Source organism: Odocoileus virginianus, chromosome 27, assembly GCF_023699985.2.
Source record: "Odocoileus virginianus isolate 20LAN1187 ecotype Illinois chromosome 27, Ovbor_1.2, whole genome shotgun sequence".
NCBI classification, from domain to species: domain Eukaryota; kingdom Metazoa; phylum Chordata; class Mammalia; order Artiodactyla; family Cervidae; genus Odocoileus; species Odocoileus virginianus.
The window spans coordinates 21,225,350-21,246,824 of record NC_069700.1 but is presented as its reverse complement, the minus strand read 5'-3'; the positions used below and the strand labels follow the sequence as shown (position 1 = coordinate 21,246,824).

General features: G+C 39.0%; 1 pseudogene; it reads left to right on the top strand.

The window, feature by feature from the left end:
* Positions 1-5,044: 5,044 nt before the first annotated feature.
* On the top strand, positions 5,045-6,703 carry LOC110132229 (alpha-N-acetylgalactosaminide alpha-2,6-sialyltransferase 6 pseudogene; annotated as a pseudogene).
* The last annotated feature ends 14,772 nt before the right edge of the window (positions 6,704-21,475 follow it).

Below are 21,475 nucleotides of genomic sequence, written 5' to 3'. Positions count from 1 at the left end.
AATAAACACATCGTTCCGTGCTTTATGAGTCAGGGGTTAGTTGTATATAAGAGACCATATTGCAAGACTCTACAGTTAAAGACAAGTTGAACAGTTTTCTTTTGGAAAATCAGTTATACATTTCTAGGACTTATTATTTTTCCACAGTTAAATCTCTGTTCCTGTCCTTGTCACTTCACATCTGGTATTCCAAAACCCATTCCTCACCACCTGTCTTAGCCTTCTTTTCAATCTGTCCAAAATCTTATAGCTAAAATCATCTTTCAAAGCTCTTCTTTCTCCATACTACTTTCTTCCTTAAGATTACTTTGCAGTGTTTTAAATCAACATTTTCTGGGAGCCCTCAGGGACCTTCTAGTAACATCTTCTTAGCCTCAATAGAAATATTTAGACCTAATAACAAATATATATATATTACATATATACATATTAATTTTAACAGTTCATAATTTATTGAGCTATGAACAATTAAAACAGAAGCAAAAATATGTATAGTTTTTGAAATTTTTAGGTGGAAGTAACTGAGATCGAAATGTTTAGAGGCTTTATCCAAACTCATTCAAGGTCAAAATGAATACTAGAACTCAGTTTTCTTAACTATTGATCCAGTGCCTTCTCTACTTGAGTAAAATGGTATATTTAACATCCCTGGAATTAATGCCAGTAAGAAAGGGAGCAAACATTACTTATGGTACCTTTGGTACTGAGCTAATAAATGAGGTATACAATAATTTCCCTTAATATTCTCAACCTCCATTGTTTATTTTTTCTAACTGAGGACCAGGACATAGAGAGTATCAGAGCTAGTAATATAGTCATTACATAAGTAATAAAAAAAAAAGTAGTATAATTTATTTCATAAGAAATAGAGGAATAATTTGAAAGTAGGTTTCTGATCCTAAAGACTAAACTTTTTCCATTAAGTGAACTATCTCACAGAGTAAAAAGTTTCAAGTCCATCTCCATCTGTTATATTTACATGATAAATTTTTAAGTGACAATGATGTTACCTGTATATTGCAGACAAGGTGATAGAGCTACAGAAAGAAAAATGTCATTAGCCCTGACCTTGAGAAGCACCCAGTCTGGGAAGGAGCAAAAAACAAGTAAACACAGCAAAAAGTACAGGTTTTTCCGTTAATAACAATAGTGGAAAGGTAAAGATTAAACGAGTTTCATTTAAAAGAGTATAAAAGAAAACACAAAATTTTTCTAAATGTTAAAAAATGTAAAATAACTGTTCAGTAACAAAGCTCAACAATGATTTCCAAATCTTGTTTTGTTATACCTTAGGACATTTTATTATAACCATGGATAAGCTATATCTCTCAATGAAACTAAGGACAAATTTGAATTCACATAACAAACTATAGGTATAAGAGGGAGATGAATCATGAAATTCATTATAATGAATCATGATAATGATTATGGTGATTTCATGTTAATGAAATCTCACCTATGGCACTTTCAGAAAGCATCATTTTTTAATACAATATGTTTGGCACAAGCTATGAATGTATACCTGATAAGGTAATTTGCACATATACCAGGTGAGTAAATGCTTATTGACTTAGGCAGTAACAAGGAGGTGGTGTGAACTTGGAAATGAATACTGAAATGTTAAATACACAGAAAGCAGAATTGTGCTCTGTTCAAAACATCAGCCATCTTCTAATCAGTGTAATAAACTATACAGCTCACATATTTTCTGCTGTTGATCCTCTTGCTGCTAAATTATTTCCAACTTTCTAAGGCACAAGAATTTTACATAAACAGAATCCCATAAGTCATCTTGTTATTCTTACTGAATTCAATTATCAGTAAATGTTTATTAAGGACAAACTATTAGTCAGGTACTTAATGGAAGTTTCCTTGATAAATGGACAAATTTTGGAAAGACTGACCTCACTGAATACAGATACTGTCTCAGTTATTCTGCATTCTTTCAATATGTACACACATTAAAGACACATTTGTAATAGGTTTAGATGAGTATTTATCAAGTGTGGATTTAAGAGATCTCATTCTTGGTAAATTCAAAATCCATTTGAAACATATGGGTTCATTATTTCAATCCAAATTCATCTTTTTCAAGTTTAAATGAATTGGTTTTGAAACATGAATTTAGAGAGGCAAAAAGACTAATCAAAGAAGCTCCTAAGACTTCTCGCCCCTGGAGAAACATATGGATGTTATTTAAAATCAATTCAGAAAAAAGGCAGGTTGAAATTCTTATTTAAATCAAAGCTTGTCTTTGCAGTATTACATACTGCATGATTATTAGATGTGTATCAGATGGGGTTCACTTTAGGCATCGACACAAATTGACTCTGGCTGATGTAAGCAAATCAAAAGGTGTTTTTAAAAGACGTTATAATGGGAGCACCCAGATTTGAATTACTTCGGAGATGAGAAAGAATCGAGTGGCAACAACATAGCTGGAACCACAGTCAAATTCCACCCAGAGAGCTACTGCCAAGAGGGGCTCTGTTGCTGCCACTACGAATGTCTCAACCCCACATCTCATCCTCCCAAATTACTGGCACTGAATAGTGGGTGACAACACTTTTGACTGGCACAACCAAGACGTTTCTACTGCTCTCCTCCTGGTAGCACTGGTTTTTGATTTAAGATCCAGGGTGAGTAGTCTGATTTGCTGAGGCTAGATCACTATGTATTACTTGCAAAATGGAAGGAGATTCAGACGCTATAAAGAAAGTTGTAAAGATAAATATTAACAAGATGATATTAATGTTTGACACTATAAAAACTGCCCTGCATTCTTTGCCTCTTATCCTCTGATTTTGCTCAATTCTCCCATTTCTATTTTCTTTCCTAAGTCTATAATGTGCATCCCCCTACAGAATTTAAAGTCACATCCCTATCCCTTAGAACTTGACTATATCTATTAGATACAACTGGAGTCATCTGCATTGAACAGAAAACCTCCAAAACAGCACTGGTTTAAACAAGTTAGATGTTTTCCTATCTCTCACAAAAGGATTTTTTAAAAACTAGTGGCCCAGAACTGTCACGATAGCTCCATAATTATAATGAAATCTGACTCACTTTTTCCATTCCACCAGCAAGAGTACTTCATCACACAAAATGGCTGTCAGAACTCCAACCATCATATCTGCAGACTACCAAAGTGAAAAAGTGGAAGGACCAGAATGCTGTTTGCCTCTTTCTTTGTAAGAAATTCTTGTGGAAGTCACACATGAACCTTCTGCTTACATCTCACTGGCCATAACTTAGCCATCTGTTTGTACTTAGCTAAGAAAGTTAGGAAATAAATCTTTAACTTGGGCAGCAGTATGCCCAGGCTAAATCGAGATTCTGATACTACTGAAGAAGGGGTGAGTGGCTAATGGAGAAATAAGGGATGTAAATAGCATTGTCCTCAAAATTTGTTCTTACTGTTCTCTCAGTATTCCCTATGGTCTTTTGTCTCACAAACAGAATTGGCTGAGATGAAAAAGCATCATCTCCTAGAATACACACAGCTATTTAAAAACAGGTTTCTCTGCTACATACTCATTGTTTGCCTCCACAGGTAGTATTTTCCCCCTCTCCACAAACAATACCTCCACTGTTTTAGGAATTCTTCTTCCATCACTCTCAGCCATATGGTTTACCATGCTACCATGCTCTATTTTTACTGCCAGGGCTCAGCGAAGTCAAGGGTAGACCCACCCTGGTCCTAATATTTCAGGCAGTAACTGGTATCTCATTTCATTCACTAAAAAAACCCAGGAAATTTGAGGGTAGAAGTTTCTGTGGGGAAAAAAAAATCATCCAGGTTTCTGTGGGGAAAAAATCATCCAGGTAACAAATAATTTTTGTGCATGTACAATATATCAACAATAGTTCTAAGCATTTAAATATACTGACTCAGGTGCAGATGACAGAAACTATTCTAGATAGTTTAAGTAGAAAGACATTGAGTATAGGGTACTTACAAATTCTCTGAAGGAACTGAAGGAGACAAGCCAAGATTCAGCCTTTATAAATGATTCCCAAAACACCAAAAAAGAACTGGTCTAATACGGCAGGCGCTTTCCCTGCTACCAAAGCTTGGGTAATCAGGAAGCTGCTAGTTTAACTACTGATTCAAGTACCACCCTGTTTCCTTCAATACCCAGGCATGAGAAAGCCAACTGGTGGCCCCAAGATCTCATTACCTTTACTACAATTCAAGCCCCATGCCTTGCCTCCTGGCACTAATGAGACAAAGACTGGACACTGAGAACTCTTATAACATTCCTGCAGAAAATGCAAACAGACACCAGAATCTCCATAACTGAGCTTACCTCCAGAACCAGTTGAAGCAACAGGATTAGAGACCAGCTTCTTTTCACCTTGCAAATCTTACATGATGGCTTTGTTGGCAGATATATATCATCTGAAAAGGATTTAGAAACTGTTTTAAATGTCCCAGTCTCAAAAATGAAGCAAAGCATATTACACAGGGATAGGAATAGAGTTTTTGCATCCAGTCGGCAGTCAACAAGCAGTTGACTGTCACAAGCAGTCAACAGGACAGATGAAATCTTTGTCTTCCGTGATATTGAATAAAGGAAGGCCTTGGGCCCCTCTTAGGGAGACTTCTCCTTAGGAGTGATAAACTGATTAAACAAGGAGGCAATCAGACAGAGGTGGCAGCCTTCAAAAGCAAACCAAAATCTTAAGTTTGTAAATGCCGAAAGGTTAGGAAATTAAAATACTGAGGACAACCAATCAGAGCCAGCTATGCTTTAAGCTTCAGCCAATCAATAATTTCCGTACTTGCTTCTGCCTTTTCTCTGGAAAAGTCGCTCCCCAAGCTCCTGTGCATAGAGCACTTCTAACCACTCTGGTTTGGTGCTGCTCAAGTCAAATCCATTTTTGCTCAAACAGACTCCTAAAATTTTCAATACGCCTCTGTTTATCCTTCTAACAGGAGCAACCAGAATGGGTTTACACTCTGAATTGTGTGGTAAGTATAGGTGAAGCTTTAACTTCCCTCAGCCATTTCACCATCTTGAAGGAAGACAGCCTGAAAATGGCACTGATCAATGAAGGGCAGAGGCAAGGAATTCAAAGAGAGGTATGTCACTCGAGCTCCAATGGCATCATGAACCTCTACATCAAGCAGTGCCTGAATCCTGTCTTCCTTGAATTGCTCAGTTAATTCAGCCAATGTATCTTCCTTTTGATTGCACCCACCATCTTGATTTGGATTTTCCATCTTTAGCAATTAAATGATTCTTATTCATATAGCTGGTTAGAACCAGAAGTGGGGTATTGAGAGAGATTTAAGTTAGGCAGAACTGGCTGAGTTGAAGTAGGAAGAAAAGTAATGAGGACTTTGTCATCTGGAGCCGAGAAAACTGGCAACCTTTGTTACAAGATATGAAAACTCCTTAAAACAAACTGTTGATCCACCTCCCTGGCTTGGGTGCCGGCGGCGAGCAGTGGCACTTGGATCCGGGGAGCGAGGGCCGCTGCTGGACCTGGGTGGCCTGAGCCGCAAAACTCCCGCTCTCTCCGCTCCAGCATCTTGTGAGGGGTCTGGGTGCTACCCAGGCTGGGCGCCCCCCAGGGGAGAGGAGGAAACTGAGGCTCAGAGACGTCACATCACACACTCAGCAGTGTGACCCCACTTCCCTGCCCCCTGGGTCAGCTACGGGACGCTGGTACCTGCCTCTCAGCAGATGCTGAATAGAGATGAACAGCAACAAACGGGTCTTTCATTAACGTTCCCTGCCTGGCCGCATCCTTCAACCTCTAGAAGTGGAGCATCACCGGTATCTAAGTCCTTAGTCTCAGCAACAAGAGGAGGCTTTCCCGGTGCCACCAGTGTGTGATTGCCACCAGCTCCAGCTACCTTTTGGGCACCTAGCTGGGATCGAGCAGGCTGGAGTGGACAATCCACATGAACGATGCACCCACCACGGGCTCTTCGGCCGATGTGAGCAACAAGACCACCTGGGTCCCGTGCCAGAGTATTCCGTGTGCTGCCGAGGCCCCCAGAATTCCTCAACCAGACCCCCGACATCGTCTGGGGTCCATCATCTGGGGTCCATCGTCTGGGGTCCCCAAACAAGATGCAGAAGCCCCAGGACAGCGTGGCGCGCCTCACCCGTGCGCAAGCCTGGTGTTCCAGCACCGAGTCGGGCGCCGTCCCTCTCGCCGTCCACGCGCCAATTTGACAACTTCTTCCGGGGTCAGAGAGGCAAGGCCCTGGGGAGAAGTCCGGTTCTTGGTTGAGCACAGGCTGGCTCACTGCGGAGACTGTGGCGGAGTTGTGTGACCGCACGCACTTCCTGTGCACACCCCCCGCTAGTGCAACCAGCGGTCCTGCTGCGGCGCATGCCCTTCGGCTCCTATGAGCCTAAGGGGCCTGGCGAGTGTCGCCTCCACCTCCATCCAGAATGAACATAGCCTCAAGGGCCACCATCGCTGCGCCATCATGGAGAATGGCGTGTTTCTGAGCCCAGTTGTAGGGAATCACCTTCTCCCAGCCCTCCTGGACCTAGACTACGCTGCCTGTGGGAACCTCACGAGGAACACAAGAGAAATGGGTCTCCTCAGAGCCTCCGACAAAGGGCCGTCTCCTGGCCAATCAAGACCAGTTGGAGCCTTTAAGAGGGTGTATTCTCCAGGCATTCGTGCATGTATCTCTCAGTCAAATCAGAGATGTGGGCCTGTTTCTGGTTAATCGGGCATCAAGGGTATTTCTTGTCCAGTCAGGATCTGAGCATAGTTCGTCAGGGTACTTCTGAGTAATCTGAGTCTAAGGGCATGTCCTTTTCCATGAGGTCTCAGAGCCCCAGGATGGGCGCTAAGCTACTTTCTCTTCTCTGGGACTGTGGGGTCCTATCCCAAAGAGTTGGTAACTTTGTGTTGCGTCCTCACTTCCCAGAGCCAATAAAAGGTTTGGTGGAGTTGGGAGCTGTCTGGAGGCCACGTTGGGACATTTGTGTGGCTGAGGGGATCCCAGGGGTTGGAGGCTGGAGTCCTGGTCTTGGGCCTGCGCTGAGTGGCTTTAGGAAATCCCTTGGTTGCACTGTCTCTGGGCATCCTTCTGCCAGTGTCAGAGTCTAACCTGGAGTATGAGAACCTTCCCTCCTCTCTCATCAACCACCTTGAGTCTGTCCTCCCAGATCTGGCTTCCATAAGACTGGACCCCTCCAGCCACCACTCCTTTATAGGGGGCTCAGCTCCCTGAGGGTCTGAGATTCCCTTCCTAATCTCCTCCTGGAGTCTTGGGGTTATATTTTTCATGAACTCCTCCAGAGTTCGGGTGACTCTGGTAAGAAGGGACAAACCTTTAGCTGTTTTCTTAGCCCCTTCCCTCAGCTGCCATTAGCTGGGCTCTTGAAAGGGCACTTCCCCTTTTCTGCCATCCAACAGTGAAGTTTACCTGTTGAGGAGTCTTTGGGGCTGAGAATGGGGGAATCCCAGCCAGTTTGGGGTTTTCTGAAACACGTTTGTCTGCAGCTGCTGGACTCGATCAAGGGTCTCCTCCAAGCTGGGCCTAGGAAGGTTCTAGGGGGCCAGCCAGCTGTGTGGCCTGGGTTCTGTCCTCTCATTCTACATCAGGCACTTTATTGCTTGGCCTCGGTGGGGTGGGTTTGTCCTCTGCTTTCCTGGAGCCTGGAAGTGAAGATTGGAGGCCTTTCTGGAGGAGGCTGTGAGGGGTCCAGTGAGAGGCAGCCAGCAGTGAGCTGTTGCACATTGGGGTGGGGGATAATGATTTGTAATTGTTTGTACAAAAATAAATGCACCTAAGCTCCAGAAAAGCAAAACATGTACAATAGCAGCTGTAGCTTTAGGTTCAGTCTGTGTATTTTGAGCCAAAGCTTTGAAAGATTTAGGAAATTTTTAAGACAATAGTGTGTTAGCTCTTAGAGCCTTTTTCTGCTATCATATATTAACTATTCACTATGCACCAGGTATTGTACTAACAGTTTACTTGTATTAGCTCATTTAACACCTGATGAAAGAAAAGTGAAAATAATAGCTTAGTCATGTGTCTGACTCTTTACGACCCCATGGAGTATACAGTCCATGGAATTCTCCAGGCCAGAACACTGGAGTGGATAACCATTCCCTTCTCCAGGGGATCTTTCCAACCCAAGGATCGAACCCTGGTCTCCTGCATTTCAGGCAGATTACCAGCTGAGCGACCAGGGAAGCCCGATACCTGATGACACCAGTACAATCATGATCACCATTTTACTGATGAGGAAACTGAAGTATAAAAACCTATAGAAAATAGAAAAATTCTAGGCCAAAAATAAAAGAACATTCACTTTTCTAGGAGAGATCCTTTTGATGTGTTTCAGGTAATTAAAGGTGACTAGAAGTTGTCTTTGCATACGTAGGGGGAAAAGAACTGAATTATCCAGGCCCATGCTAAAATTCAGGCTTCCCTTGTGGCTCAGCTGGTAGAGAATCTGCCTGCAATGCAGGAGACCTGGATTCGATCCCTGGGTTGGGAAGATCCCCTGGAGAAGGGAAAGGCTACTCACTCCAGTGTTCAGGCCTGGAGAATTCCATGGACTGTATAGTCCATGGAGTCACAAAGAGTCAGACATGACTGAGAGACTTTCACTTCACTTCATGCTAAAATCAATTGTAATAGAAATTATGGAGAAGAAATACTATCAAATGATACAGTTGGGGCCCGAGAAAAGTTTTATTGCCTGGGCATCTCTCAGATAACCTCTTGTATATTCACTACATGGAAAGGGGGCCATTCCTTCCTATTGCAAAGATCATTGCAAAGATGCGGATGAGTGACTTCCCCATATCCCAGTCCATCAACCTATTGTTCTGAATTGCTCCCTAGAAGAGAACAAGGCAAAGACCATGAGACAAACACCTATTTCTGAGAAATTTCTCAGGGCACATTATAAACTCAAAGACCATAATCTAATAACATCCCTGGCTTTGTTTATTATCCCTTGAAGTTCAATAAAAGTAAAGTCTGTTTAAAATTCAATTAAAGTATTAAGGAAATAGTTTGAGGGCAAAACCTTCAACCAATTAATGAGGAATTATGGTTGTTGATGACGCTACCCCCCAGGCAATTCTCAGGCCCCACACCAAGAGGAGTACTGTGTGAAGCCCCAAAGGTAAATACCACCCAAACTCCTATCCACCCTGTGATCTCAGTGCCAATGGATAGGGAGATACTTCCCAGGGGGCTGTAGGCATACCAGATCAGCTAAGAACTTACTTTGCTCCCAGGTCAAGGAGCTGACTTATTGTGGTCCAACAGAAACATACGTCTTACAAACAACTGAGTAATGTGTTTTTTTAATTTGTTATCCTCCACCATATATTGATTTCATTGTAAGAGGTTAACACTTCCAAGTTAAATTTGATCAAATCATCATACTATAGGAAGCTACATTTGAACAAAGCCAAAAATCTGGCTACCTAGAGTAAAAGTCAACAAACTACAGTGTGGCTCAAACCTGTCTCTTTCCCACCTACATCTGTGAATAAAATTGTATCACAACTCAGCCACATCCATTTGTTATCTAAATGGCTACTTTCACATTGCATTACCATAGCTAGCAGAATAACTAATTGTCACAGAGACAGTATGACACAAAGCATAAAATATTTAAGATCTGGCATTAAAAAAAAAAATCTGTCCCTAACCTAGAGATTCCTAGTTTTGGATCTGGATGTAGCAGTGTGATTGTTGCAGGGGTAGCCCAACCATACACTCTTTTGATGATTCTTTGGAAGGATCCACAAGACTCAGAAACAATTATTTATACTGAGGCTAAAGGCTTTCCTGATGGCTCAGCAGTAAAGAATCTGTCTGCCAATGCAGGAGACGTGAGTTCAATCCCTGGGTCAGAAAGATCCCCTGGAGGAGGGCATGGCAACCCACTCCAGAATTCTTGCCTGGAAAATCCCATGGACAGAGGAGCCTGGCAGGCTGCAGTCCATGGGGTCGCAAAGAGTCAGACACGACTTAGAGACTAAACAACAACAACATGTATTACAGCTAAAAGATATAAAGCAGGGTGAGCAAGGGGAAAAAGTGTACCCACTGGAGGCTGTTGGGAAATAAACATAAGTTTTTAAAGCCCTCCTTCATGGAAGTCACACAGGATGCTTCCTCTAACAATATAATAATAGCACATGCATGGCATTTCTGCCCAAGGAAGTCTGCATCTCAGACTCCAAGACTCTTACTGAGGGCTGGTTAAGTCAGCATATTCACCTGCTTGGCCAGCCATGATTTCCTCAACTCCAGATCCCCAGCAGGAAGCCAGTATCCACCCGAAAGCACAGTGTCTGCATAAACTTTCTTGGCAAGTGGGTCTAGCATGGTTGGGTGCCTCAGATGTACAAAACAGCCTTATTACTTAGCAACAGAGGGAATATTCCAAGGGCCATGTTCCCAGGAGTTGGTCAAGGCTCAGTCACATAGCAGAGCCTTTTGAAAATAACACTAGTGTTGAACAACCAGGCCTGGTGTGTTAACTCTTTTTCACTCAGGAAAGCAGGTTTGGAGGGTCTCCTTGGAAGGGAGATGGGGCAGGTACATCTAGCATACCTTTCTGAAAAGAAGAAGCCATACAGATGTGGGTAGTTGAGGAGTAGCTAGCAAATGCTTGTCTCCCCAGCATCTCTGTTCTTTTAAACAGAACTTAGGGACTTCCCTGGCAGTCCAGGGGTTAAGCCTCTGGACTTTCAATGCAGGGGGCATGGATTCCATTCCCAGTCGGGGAACTAAGATCCCACATGCTGTGCAGCCAAATGAATAAAATAAATTAAGTTTTTTTAAAAAGCCCAAAACATAAATTTCTTTGGGAGATCCATGCGAGCCAGCATTTATTTGCAGGATAGACTGATGCTCCATTTCAAGATTGGACCCTAACAGTTTATCCCCCTCATCTGGCCACAGTAATTGTTTCAGGGACTGTCATGTGATCAAATATATGGCAAGAAGAGCCTTCTCTAGGAGTTTTCTAGGTAAGAAGCTTTTCTATGGAAGCCATTTTCTAAAATGGGCTCTTTTCTCCCTGCTTCATTTAGGATGTAATTGTGTGGTCTAGATATTTTCCAGTTACTTTTGTTACCATTGATACAACTTGTATGATGCCTAAGCTCAAAAGTTAGTTACAGCAAAACTGTGAGAGATGCAAGAGAAAGAGAGCTGGAATCTTGAAGACACATGACCCTGAATCAAGCAGCTCCTCTGATGGTGTATGCCTCTGCACCTCTCGGTTTTCTCTTAGGTACCCCTCATCCACACCCCTTCCCAGCTAAAATTCTTTTTATTTGACCCAGAGGGATGGGATGGGGACGGAGGTGGGAGGGGGGCTCAGGATGGGGAGCACATGTACACCCATGACTGATTCATGTCAATGTATGGCAAAACCACTACAATATTGTAAAGTAATTAGCCTCCAATTAAAATTTAAAAAAAAAAAACATTTTGAGCTGGTATCTCTGTTACTCACAGTAAACATTCTTGACTGATAAAGTATTATCATTCCTACTTTACAAATGAGAAGACCTAAGCATAGAGAGGTTAAATAATTTGCCTACAGTCACAACTAGAATAAATGGCAGAGTCAGGATTCAAGAGCATGTTTCTTTGTGTCTAAAACTGATACATTTTGGAGACTTCCCTAGTGGTTCAGTGGTTAAGACTCTGCATTTTCAACACAGGAGGCTCTGGTTTGATCCCTGGTAGGGGAACTAAGATCCCACATGCCTCTTGGTGGAATCAAAAGAAAAAAAAAATTTGATAGATTTTTCTTATAGTTTATGCAGCCACTAGATTAGTTTCTAGTTGAACTCACCCTGCATCCCCCATCAGAATTGGCTGTCTATTTGAGAACCATGAATTCAGATACTGCTTGGAAATGCATTGTAGCATCATTGGTTTTATAGCTATTCCATCTCTAAAGATTGGGAATATTTGAGCCTTAATATGAAAAAAGAGTGGAGACCAAACTGACCACTCCTTTAATTTTGTATCCTCCTTCTCTTTAATAACTTTATATAATTCCATTTTTTCCTGAACCATTCATGGAGTAAAATAAATATCATTCTGGATTCCTGAAAAACTCTCTATTTTAGTTTCAAAAGTTAGATCCAAAACAATTAGTTGAATTTAAATAAAATAATAAAAACCAATAAAAACCATCTCAAATGATTTTACTAGGCTTATCTATACTTGTATTTATCAACTATTCATGCCTATGTAAAATCTCAATTATATTCATACAGGAAAAAAAAAAAAAACAATTACTACGCATGTCCCCAGAAAGAAAAAGGTGAAGTATAACTGTGGGGGAAAAATATTTTCAAATATTCTCATACTGAGAGCCTATTATGAGTGCACAAAGATTAAAGATATAATATAAAGGTATATATTTAAATTACTACAAATAACTGTTTAACTGGAGCTGCCTAGGGTACATCAGCAGCCCCTAAATGATCAAAGGCTATTGCTGCAGGCAAGGTCCAAAACCACCTGCTTATATAAAGAACTTTAGATGACAGGACTGATATTATGCATGTATATTGATACTTCTTGAAATGATGATTAAAAAAAAAGAGTATCTATCCAAAACTGACAGAAGGCAAACAGATTGGGAGTTAAGTTTGTAATTCTGCTACCGACTCATCATTTGCCTTGTGTAGAAATGTAATTTCTTAGGATATTTCACAAATCTCCTGCCCTGTCATTGTTATCTACAGAAAAAGGAAATTTCAGGTTATATTGGAACTTAAGTAGACACTCTGTTTCACTCCCTCTGTGCAACACCATGCAAAATTGTGAAATATGATAGATTTATTTTATTCCCCATGTCCACGTCAAGTCCTAACTTTTGAAAGAATGGTATGGTAAACTAATTACACTATTATTTTGCATTTTTTATGCAACCTTAGGAAGAAAAAAATATTACAGCTGGCTGAATAATCCATATATATATGTATAAACAGATAACATGTAGCTTTTATTTCAATTATATATTAGTGTTTATTTTGTACATGCAATATGCAATTATACATTGCATATATATTTAATATCTATGTAATTAGAAATTTTTTAATAAAATAAAGGAAAAGTAAATTTTATATATATATATATATACACACAATTGAAATAAAAGTTATGTAAAAATACTGATCTATACTTTTCGTAATGCACTGAGACTTTTTTTAATTGTATTCTGTTTTTTCTTCTTTGTTAAAATCAGGTCACAACTTGACTTATTGGATTGATGTCAAAACCTGCTAGTGGGTTATGACTCACAAATTAAAAGTAACAATTTCTAACAAAGACTAAATATCCATGTGTCCCAAAATCCTACTTCTGTAGTTTATATGTCAACAGAGATAAGAACCAACTGAAAACTGCTTCAGAGTAGAATATCAGACATCAGTGAGGACACAAAAATTGAAAATTTTCCCTGGACTTGACAGATTCTTCCACCAAGACAGGTTTTTCTTTTTGCAAAGCTCACAGTAACCTTACAGTCAGGTGTGGCCAGGGTGGAAATTGTTGTATGCCACTTTCAGGCCTGGTCATAGGCTTCATGCATGACCACTATCCTCCGTCTCCTGATGTGAGACAGATAGCAGAGTGGTCTCGAAAGCCAGGAGTTGAAAAAGGCAAAAATGCTAGATGGAAGGAGGCTAGATACCTTCACCACTGCTCGAAAACAACCCATTCATCAATCATGAACATCAGTTTTGGACTTTACATGAGAGAGAAAGAAATTTCTAGTGTGTTAAGCCCCCAGAAATTCATAGCAGCTAGCACTGCTTCAATTGGCTTCTACCAGGACACAATAGAAGCTCTTCACTTTCAAGAAGAGGTACAGGTTTTGGAGCATCCCAACACAAGGAGGAAGAAGCATCCATTTTTTGATCAGAAATTTTGGAGACTATACACTATAGTCAGATTCCTTCCTCTGTCAACTCTTCTCAACCTGCGTTTCAGTTTTTCTTTCATGGCCTCCTCATTTCCACAACTTTACATCCCAGTATAAACTCAGACAAACAAACTTCATAAAGAGTTGGAACATAAAGAAAGCTGAGTGCCAAAAAATTGAAGCTTTTGAACTGTGGTGTTGGAGAAGACTCTTGAGAGTCCCTTGGACTGCAAGGAGATCAAACCAGTCCATCCTAAAGGAAATCAGTCCTGAATACTCATTGGAGGGACTGATGCTGAAGCTGAAGCTCCAATACTTTAGCCACTTGATGCGAAGAGCCAACTCATTGGAAAAGACCTTGATGCTGGAAAAGACTGAAGTCATGAGAAGAAGGAGACAACAGAGGATGAGATGTTTGGATGGCATCACCGACTGTATGGACATGAGTTTGAGCAAGCTCCGGGAGTTGGTAATAGACAGGGAAGCCTGGTGTGCTGCAGTCCATGGGATCAGACACGACTGAGCAACTGAACAGCAATAACTATAAACTCAAAAAAAAAAAAAAACCTCCCATCCATAATCCCAGGCTTTCTTTCATATTCCAAATCCAAACTCCTTTGAATGTTTTAGCAATGATAAACATATTTTAATGCTAATGAGATGACAAAGACAGGGGAAGGAGAAAGAGTGAGAGTAGGAGAATCCATTTCCAGCACTAGCTGAAAATGAAAGTCACTCAGTGATGTCCAACTCTTTGAGACCTCATGGACTGGAACCCACCAGGCTCCTCTGTCCATGGAATTCTCCAGGCAAGAATACTGGAGTGGGTTGCCATTCCCTTCTCGAGGGGATCTTCCTGACCCAAGGACTGAACCTAGGTCTCCTGCAGAGCAGGCAGATTCTTTACCATCTGAGCTACAAAAGAACTCAGTTCAGCTGAACATGTGCCAAGTTAGATATATACATGATCAATATCTCTCTATCCTTCCTCCTCTGGTTTCCAGATCTCATCCCAGGGACCCATTAAATAGCTTACTCTTTTAGAATTTCTTTTTCCCTTAGTGAATAAAGTATGTTTCCAGCACTTCTTACATCATCAAGGTGGAGTTCTGTTTTGTTGTTGATATTCTGGCTTTAGTGAGTTGAAGGGCTGGTGGTCATGAGTTTGTTTTCTCAACACCTAACTTTCTTGGCCTAGACTATCACTGAAAAATAGTCAGCAGAACAGAGGGACCTAATGTATAGGATAAAGAAAAATATCACTCTTACATGACCTGCTATGCAGAACATGGAAAATTATCAAAGCCTGAACTGACAGATTATTCAAATACCAACCCGCCCCCCTCAGCCAAAAATCCAAGAACAGTTAACTGTAAGAAAATACATTCCATAATTGTGTTGGCCATGGAAATAATTTGTCTAATGAAGAGAGGCAGTGCAACATTCTTTTCAAGGGTTCCTGTGCAAAAGTTAATTCAGCGAACAGAGACTGACCCCAGTCTTGGCTTCAAGCAATAGCAATTATATGTAAAACATTGATAACTGAGAGATTTTTGAAACTCAGTTCTCTCATAGTTGAAGGCAGGCATTTCCTGGTTAACATAATAAAATTATCAAACTGTGTGTATTTTTTCCAGCAAATAGATTCTTTATGAATAAATCATTTTGTCATTAAAAATACAAAATCACTGTCATGGTAAAAATTCCTTGGACTTCCAAGAAATAAAAATGTAGCAAATGTGAGTTGAGTATTTTTGGTTTTTTTTTTGGGGGGGTGGATTTTCAACTTACAGAAAAAATATATTATCTTCTATATATTCTATTATAGTACTGCATTTAATAGGGATTTTTATTGCATGCATGAATACATTGCATGAAGGAGAGGGCAGTATGTATTTAATCTACTTATGTTCATAGAAAACCTTGCAAAAGCTTGAATCTTCAAAATGCAGATCTATGGTTAATTTAATTTCTACTTAATTCCTGATTAGCATGAAAAATCATTTTGCTTGAACTCTTGTCAAAGATTTTCCTAAATATAGTAGTGCAATTTTCCATTGAAGTAAGAATGTAATGGATACAAAATATTTCTCTAACAATTGGTCATTTTTCATGACTCAGGCTCACCACAGTAAAAATGTAAATAACATAAATTGACAAAATCTGGAACCCTGGTCATGCAGTTGCAGGAAATATAGACTTCAGAGAAAATAAATGTTTGGTTGAATGTATACTGGTCAAAGACCATGTCCCAGAAACTGATTTATTTACAAAAAAAGCTTTTGTATGAGCTTGTGATTCCTTTCCTTTTTTTGTTTTTAAATTATTTCAAATATACAAAAGATGTTCATATACCCACCATCTGGATTTAAAATGTTAATATTTGCCATATTTGATTTAAACTTTTTCTGAGAAATAAAATATCACAGGGTTATTTGAAGCAGCTTCTCTCTCCTCAGATGTAATTAATAATTAGAAGACCATGTGTCTCCCTCCAAATCATGTCTTTATATTTTAGCACATATATAGGTTACCATAAATCATATAAAATATCTGTGTGTGCATTTTAAGTTACAAAAGTGATATTTAAGGCTCTTGATTTAGCTGACAATTTCTGTTTTAAAAGTGCATTTCATCTATTTCCTGTGATTTTCAATACAATTGGATATAGATAAAATGTATACATTTTATGCTTTCTCTTTTCTATGATTTTTGTTTGCTTATTTCCTCCCTTCCTGCCTTGTGTTAGATTAACCAAGTTTTCTTTATTTCACTTTCCCTCTATTGACTTGGAAAATATACTTAGGATTTCTGTTCTTAAGTGGTTGCACTGAAAATTGCCAGCCACAACTTATCTAAAGTTACCAACATCACTACCAAGGTCCTGTATTCTCTATTTGTTTTTATTTTTATAGGAGTACATTTTTTAGTGCTTGTTTCATTGAGATTCCGTATACAGTAAATTGTCTTAATTTTTGTTTGGCTTATCTTTACTTTGCTTCTCTCCTAAACAACAGCTTTGCAGTGTCAGAATTTCCATACTAACAACTAATAGCTGTTTTCTCTTGGTAAATTAAATATACTATTCCTCTGTGTTCTGTCCATTTTAGTTTAGTAAGAGAGAAATTTGTATTTATTTGTCTAAGATTTTTCTTTGTAAGTCATCTTTTCTTTTTCTGTTGGCCTTTACAATTTTCTGTTGTCTTTGGCATTTTTCAAATTTTTAATAATGCATTCAGTTGTCTTTAAACACACTGCTTTAGCTTTCTTGTGCTTCTTTATCCTGGGACTCTCAACTTTGAACAATTGAAAATTCTCAGATACTGTTACTATTGGCTTTTCCCATCTTCTATTTTTATCTTCTGGAAAATCTAATAGGCATATGTTGGAATTTATTATTCTACCCACTTGCTAAATCTTTCTTGTATTTTCTATTTCTTAGTCATTTTCTTCTATTTCACGAATAGACTCTTCAGAATAATCTGATGATCCTTATAACTTGCATACAGCATTTTTAGATTTTTTTTCTTATTCAAATCTGCCAGTTTTTAATTTATAGTGTACTATTATTTTTGTGTGAGTTATATGTTCTTTATATAGTTTTGTGTGAGTTGTGTGTTCTTTATATGTTTTTATCATTTAAAACACAGTCTATGCTTGTCATTCATATTTTTCTATTGTTTCAAGTTCTTAGTCTTGAGAAAATATGTCATGTTTAGAACGTCCATTTATTCTTTAAATAAAATAAAGAGAAAATGAATAAAGGGAAATAATAGGCCATCCCTCTTCTCTCTTCCCTAATAATAGAGCCTGGCAATCTGTTTACGTCTCTAATTCGAAAGAGGGAAATGCAAAATGAACTGAGTTGTATACTTGCTCTATCTTCCTGGGATTATATGACCTCTTTTCTTTATTTCTTCTATTACAGCCTTAGTGTGGGCCACCTTTAACTCTCACTGCACCTCTGCAAATGGCTCCTAATTTGTCTCGCTGTTAATGCCTTTGTGCCTTCTAATATACTCATCAGCCAATGCTCAGAGATATCTCATTAAATACACATATAGAGTCACTTGCTTTAGGAATACCTCTCAAAGGCTTCTGATCATTCCAGACTCTGTTCTAAGCCCATAAGAATTTAGCAGACACTATTCTGCTTATCTTTCTTATAAAAACAGTGGTAAGTCTTGAAAGTCTTAGGTTCAGGTGGGTATCCCTTGATATCAGAGGAAGTGATCAGTTATATCAATGAGCATCAAATGAAGTCCACTGGACAGCTTCTGGAAAATCATGTCCTTCCTGAATTGAAGAAAGAGTGAAAGAAGGAGTGGAAGTGGGGAGAGGGGAAAAGAGGGAAGAAAATTCTTTTCCCCAGCTACTGTTTTTTTCAAAAACTATTTTTTGCTTCTGAAATAAATTGCATAAATATGTTATATATGGAAGATACTGCAGCTGTCATGCAACCATGAGGGCAAGACAGAAGGAAATATATTCTCTGTTATGACATTGACCTGCTGGGGGCAGAAAAGCAAGCCCTGCATGACCCTGATTCCTGTGTATCTCTCCATCCTGTTGAATTGACTCCAGGATCATGAAGCAACTTTTACTGCCATGAGGGTGTAGTAGCCTCCCACCTCAGAGTCTTTATCAGGCTGGAGTATAATATTGCATGGAGTGTATATTGAATGTACATGGGGCTGTACTCACATTTGGTTTCTTCACATAATTATTAAGTCATTATCCAGTAATATCTTGAGAAGGGGATCACAAAGAACATGACAGAAGCGACTTAGCACACGCACACACACACACAGATGAAAATACTTTCCTAAGTGTGTGACTATTTCTTTCTCATCCTTCAGCTGTCAATGGATATATCATTTTCTCAGAGAGAGTACCCTGGAGCCCTGTATAAAATGATGCTCCATTATTTTCTCACACACTTTAGTGATAACTTTCCTTATAACACATTAATATTTGAAATAATTTAATGTGTTTAATAGCTCTCTTTCTACTCACTGGGTGAGCAATAAGAACTGTCTTCCATATCAGTGTGTGTGTGTGTGTGTGTGTGTGTGTGTGTGTGTGTGATCAAACTTTGTGCTTAGCACAAAGTGAGCACTCACTGGTTGTGTATGTGCTTTGGAAATATAGAGGACTCTTACTGCCCTGTTTACATTTTTCAATCACTGTCTGAGCTAACTTCAGCCCTTCTCTCTTCAATCATATCCGAGTGAAGCCAATCATTCAGTACATCGGAAGGAAAGAAAAGAAAATAGGTTAAGGAAAAGATAGTAAATGAAAGAATTTTCAAAACAGACTGCTTAGATGACTTTCACTTTTTTACTCTAGCTTTTGAAAAATAGGTTTCAAAATATTTCTAAAATTGGTATAGTCTTTACCTTCTCTGTTTGGCCCACTAAGTAGCTTCAGGTTGTTGGTTTTGTTTCTTTCTTTTAACAGAGTATTTTTTTTTTAAGCCTTTGAAAAATGTTACTCTTTAAAAAAAAAATGAGCTGTCTTTTACGTGTACATCTATGCCCCGATTACCATCCTTCCAAAAAAAGAAAAGAACAACTGTATTGCCCAATTCTCAAAGCAATTATGAATTCACTTAAATTTATCCCACGATCACCCTTAGGATAACTCAATGCTGAAATAATTCCTTCAGTCAATGTTTATTGTTTATTTATCAATAGATTATTTGGTCTTCAAGGGACCAGTATGCTCATCTTTGTTTTCTTAGCCGTGTATTCTTCCTGATACCACAAAGCACAAAATAGAGCTCTACTGAATGAACACTCAATAAAATCTTTATTTAAAACTGCAAACATAGGGATGAAAAGAAGTCCAATAAAATCTGTGTTTTTCTACTTGCTTTTGGCATATTTTATGACTCAGTATTTTGCATTTTTGCAGAATGCTTTAATATTTATGATTCATATATCAAATTTATTCTTAAAAATATTGACATACTTTACTTTTGTTGTGTTCAAAATCATTTTTAAAATGAGGCAGAAGCAAAAAGTAATAAATATGATTGTTTAAGAACATGAATGATTCCTATTCTTGGAGCTTTCTTATATTAAAAAAAAAAGATACTAGTACTCATAATTAATTTAAAAAGTGCCTACCACTCTATTACCCTTTTATATCTAATTTAACTTCTTATGTTTACATACATACTATATAATAATTTAATCTCTTCCCCAGACAAAAAAGAAACAGAAATATTCCAGGCTAATAATATCACTAATAAAACATTGTTCATCTTAGAGATGAGACTGAGTTAATTTAGATAAATTTTTTTCCAGGTATTAATTTTTCAAAAATTAAAAAAGGTATTTTTCTCACTTACTAAGATCTGAGCCTAACACACAAGTGTTCCTATTTAACACAGAATTCATTCTCATAGTCCTGAAAAACAATATTAACTATCATCCTCATCTTGATGATTCCCTGACCCTATGCATGCATGCTGCTCAGTCATGCTCTTTGTGAGCCCTTGACTGCCAAAGACTGCCCTGGACTATAGACTGCCAAGCTTCTCTGTCCATGGGATTTCCCAGGCAAGAAGAGTGGAGTGGGTTGCCAATTTCCTCCACCAGGGGATCTTCCTGACCCACAGCATTTCCTGTGCAGCGTCTTTACCACTGAGCCACGAGGAAAGCCCCCTTGACCGTATATAGTGAAGTCGCTCAGTCATGTCCGACTCTTTGCGACCCCATGGACTACAGCCCACCAGGCTCCTCAGTCCATGGAATTCTCCAGACAAGAATACTGGAGTGGGTTGCCATTTCCTTAACCAGATGTCAATTCAGAACACCTATATTTTGTAGCTCTACACTGTTGCTTAAATAATTTCCTTGAACTATAATTATGTAATTACCTTGTCTGACTCTCCCACACCCTCCACCCCTATTGTAAATCACTTAAAGGCAGGAACTTGTGTTTTCTCATTCTTCTATTATCCTTCACAATGTCTTAAATTATACCCTAAAATTAGTAGACTTTCAGTAACTGTTACTGAATTAAGGCTTATACAACCTATGCATTTTTCCACTCAGTCACTATTTTTTATAAAATCCATCATGAAAATAATCATATGCTCAGATAAAGGGGAAAATGTTGTTAAGTCCAGTATCCATTTGATAAATTGGGTATAACAGATAGTACTGGCTACCATCTACAATTTTTCATCCAGCATTTTTGTCCCCTTTCTTTCAAGAGTTATCTGTACCTACCACACACCTTTTAAGATGGGATTATGTGAGACAAAAGCAAATACCTATTGTCAATACCTCAAACTCCAAACACCTCCTATGGTGTTTGACTGACATGACATACACCTTTAACAAGAGCTGTCTTACAGAGACTATAGGAAAGAGACAGGCAGGCAGACTTCAGAGAGAGGCTTAAAGGGACTGGCATTCTTCTTTTGACAGTTTTATTTGACTCTAGCTCAAGTCAACTTATCTTCCTACTCCACATAGATTTCTAATTTAAAAGTGACTAGCATCTGAGATAAGGGGAAGGAAACACAGTAGAGTTGAGCACTTAGTTTTCTC